Source organism: Cataglyphis hispanica, unplaced genomic scaffold (genome assembly GCF_021464435.1).
Source record: "Cataglyphis hispanica isolate Lineage 1 unplaced genomic scaffold, ULB_Chis1_1.0 scaffold57_size7605, whole genome shotgun sequence".
NCBI classification, from domain to species: Eukaryota; Metazoa; Arthropoda; class Insecta; order Hymenoptera; family Formicidae; genus Cataglyphis; species Cataglyphis hispanica.
In genome coordinates this window covers 2,381-6,667 of record NW_026099255.1, presented here as the reverse complement: position 1 = coordinate 6,667, position 4,287 = coordinate 2,381, and the positions used below count along the sequence as shown (strand labels likewise).

General features: G+C 28.7%; 1 long non-coding RNA gene across 1 annotated transcript; it reads left to right on the top strand.

Annotated features, from left to right (window-relative positions):
* The first annotated feature begins 237 nt into the window (after positions 1–237).
* Positions 238–3,355, top strand: LOC126858687 (uncharacterized). Its single transcript, XR_007688713.1, has 7 exons — positions 238–445; positions 558–754; positions 1,039–1,455; positions 1,804–2,051; positions 2,150–2,314; positions 2,557–2,681; positions 2,839–3,355. It is a non-coding gene; the product is annotated as an uncharacterized LOC126858687 (long non-coding RNA).
* The last annotated feature ends 932 nt before the right edge of the window (positions 3,356–4,287 follow it).

Here is a 4,287-nt window from a genome sequence, read left to right as displayed (position 1 = left end):
TTATTAAATATACTTGCTTATATACTAGGTGTCCTAAAATTAATTAATTCTATCTTACTACTATTTTTTAGATGAATAAGTCTCAGTGCCTTATATGTGCGGGAGCATATACGTTAAGTCTATATACCGGGTGATCAAAATTTAATTATTGAATAATACTTTAAAATTTATACATATGAATTTAGAAAACGTCCGCTACATATGTTATATTTATTTATCATTATTTATAGAAAGATGGCTCTTCCAAACGATCTATTCCATTTACTAGAATTTGAGGATGGAATACAAGTAGTACCTAATAATTGGGTACAAAAAGATATCAACAAATGTTGGTATCCCAATTATAAAACAGATCAACAGATATCATTAAAGCAATAAAAGAAACGACAAACGCGTCAAGATAATTGGTTGATGTATCCAATTAAAAGAGTATTTGGTATATATGGTAAGTGAACGTATCACAAGGATTCTTAACTTGCTGTCTATGTGTAGTTTGCAAACAATTACGAAAACATATTGTTTATAAAGATTATTATAGATATGTTATATTTTTATAGACTCCTACAGTCAAGCAATAAACTAAAAAAAGCAGAAATGAATTCCGATATTAATACCGATACTGACGACAAAGCACAAAGAAAAATCAGAGCCAGAAAACAGATTGATATTGATGATGATGAAAGCGATGATGATCATGATAGTGATCCTCTCCGCCTACCATCATATCCGAAAGCGCCTATAGTTGTTTATACGAGTAAGTAATATTAAAATTGTTTTTATTACGCGTGTATTTTGAAATATTCGTATACGTTTGAGGTCATTGAATATTCATTGGAAAAGTCTGAAAAATAAAAACATTTAAATCTGGCTTTATAGTCGAGCAGTGACATATTTAAAGAATATTTAGAATTCTGATAAACCGTTAATAATATCACGATATTAATATCGTCTTTTATATTTTAAATAATCTTCTGTATTATAAGATTTTATAAATATATGTATGTACACTCATATATACAATTTTATATACTTTTTCAGATACGTACACAGGAGATGCACGCAACATACCCAAAAAGGAGCTAAAGAATATATTAAAATTAAGTAGGCCAATTCAATATAGTATATTTTCAGTCAAGATGTCAATTAGCAATTCTTTAACTGACTATTTTTTATTTTAAATAATCTGTATTGTAAAATTTTTTAAATATATGTATATACACTGCTAATACAATTATTCCCGTAGTCCTGATATTACTGCCAACACTGAAAATCTATAGGTCACGTTACGTGAACTATAGATTTCCAGTACTGGCAGTAATATCGGAACACGGCCTTTATATACTCTTTTAGATATATACAAAGGAGATATCCAAGGATCTCCCATCTCCCATAGAGAGATACCCAAAAGAGATAACCATACACAAAAAGGAAATGAAGAATATATTACAATTGAAAGTAAGTAGAACATAATTCGATATTATATATTTTCAGACAAGATGTCAATTAGCAATTTTTTAGCTTAAATTAGTTTTAGATGATTAATGAACGCAATTCTGTTTAAAACAAAAATATTTTACTTTTTTTTTAAATTTAGTAAATATAAAAGTTTATATCGAAAAATATATTTTTTTATCTTGAATGCTAATATTTTCTAAAATGTCAATGGAAATGAAACACTTGTTTACTGTCCATTTAACCGAGAATAGTAGTTCAAGAATTATGCTTTACCGAAAACGAGTCACAATGTAGCTTTATTTATATTATATATATTATATATATTATATATATTTGTGTTATTTTCAGATTATCTTCATCATATGGATAGAACGTTAGCAGATATAAAATTTGACATAAATCAACTCATTGAGCAATATCAACTTATATTGACTAAAATGAATTCAAATAATGATTTCAATCTGACGCGAGAATGTCATAGCCCTTTGCCAAATGATGAATGAAGCAAATTGTCTCTCCCTCTGAAAACTGTAGAAGAACTAGAATATTTACAAGGCATGCTTTTTTCAAATGAAGAAGGATTAAAAGAGCGTATGGTGAGTTATGTAAAGTAACATATATACAAATATACTAGCATTCATTTGCTAACATACTAATATACATTTGTTTTATGTATGCTTTTAAAATATTTCAGTTCAGCATATTGGCAGCTATTGGTGGATGTACTTACGAAGAAATGGTTAAAAGAATGCTTATATAATATATATTTTTACGAATGAAGTAGCTAGTTTGTACAGTTGGGTGGGAGGAAAGGGAAAACGAAAACTTCATCATTTAGAGATAATGAAATTAATGTTTAGTAAGCAAAAATAGTTTTTATTAAACACATTTTTGGATATTAAAATACCACTGCATGTTAAAATTTCCACATAAACAAATTAGTTTATTTATTCAATGTTTTAACAATTCTAATAATTAAATTTTTTAAAACATTTTTTTTGCTTACTATAATGTTATGATATCGCGAAGACATGAAGAAGCATTTCTATTACATAGTATGAAAATACAGAAAATAAAACATTAATAAACTGTTTCTTGTAGAAGTCATCAGGAAGACATTCCCTAATGTCACAGAGAAAGATTTTGAAACAAAATGTAAAGATTGGTTTCGACACGCGAAACACAGATTCGAGAATGAAAAACGGCGGCAAAGTAATTCGACGCAGGTAAGAATTTATGTTAAATATATTTGCTAATAAATAGCTATCTGTTTCATATATCTTTATAATTATGTGTACAGGGTATTTCAAAGATATTGCGCACTTTCTCTGTCAGACATTAAACTCCAAACTAAAAAGAATGTGGTGCGTTTCATTGTTTCAGCAATAACCAGTTGCCAGAAGCATAATTTTTACATCGAAGCAACAATTATTATATGCAATTGCTGAACGCTCATGTGACACCGACGAATATTCATATAACGCCTGTGCATCCGATCAACCGCAGCCGTACATATTAAGCTATCCTAACATAAGATTTTAATTGTCCACATATCTGCCATCATCGTCCGGGATTATGGAAAAGTTTCAACCGCTGAAGGAAGACTTTGCTATGCTTTATGTAGCGCTCGAGGAAGAGCTGAATGTGCAGACGTACAACCACGACAAGATCGTGTCGTTCGTTGGCTTAGCATGGGACGCGATCATAAGAGAAAATGTGACTGCAACCGCTCGTATAGTTTTATAATGGACAATGAAAGTGAAAGTTGTCGAAACGAAGGCAATAACAGCAATTTTTGTATTCGTAAACCATTTCCATTACAAATTATATTTAGTTAGTTTTTTTCAAGTCTTTTAGTTAAATTGAGTCGAAATATTAAAGATCAAAATATATAAAAAGATATAGAGTGTTTTACTTAATAATATAAATGAAGACGTGCGGATATATCAAAGAAAAGTAAATGCGCGTTATATAATGAGATGATAGCATGGTTAAGTTATTAGAACTCAAAATGGTTACTTCTTCCAGCGCTGTGGAGTATTCGATATAAAATTTAAAAAAATCACTAATGGGTTTTGAAAATGTTAAAGTGCGCTCAAAATCTGGTCAAATGTCTGTGAAAATGGAATGCTGAATGTGTCACAAAATTATATTTTTTTAGACACTTATTTAGTATGTAAATGAATTTGTATGCACGTGTGTATAATTCGTGTAAATTTTGTATAGATTTCATCGGGAAACCATAGAAATGAGATTGCTATTTGCTCATATAGTCATCATATACACGTTGAAATATCTCTGAACTTTTCCAAGGATTCTAAACAAAAATTATACTAAATTAATTGGATTTTATGTGAATAATTACTATAATATTAATAATATTCTATAATATTCTATAATATTATAGAATATAATATTCTATGCTATAATATTCTGTATTCTGCTAATATTCTGTATTCTGCTATATGCTATAATATTCTTAATCAATAGACTAAATTATATTTACGAATCACTAACAATATTTACTACTTTGCTTGCGTATATTGTGTACAAGAGACACAGTTTATATAATCTTGTATTATTCCAAATTTTGCAGAAAAATGAACGATATAATTTTTGATGTATAAAAGTTTAAATATAAAATGGATGCGTGTCGCAGCTGCCAGATAGTGAGAGAATAGAAAGTTGAATAATTCAATCCGATTCTGCTATCTGCAAACTAGATTGTAGAGTGGATTGCTCTGCAAGTGCATGTATATTATTTACTCATTAAGTTTAACTCGAATTTTGTGAATAATATTATAGTACTTAGTTCCTAACTTAGTTCTTAGT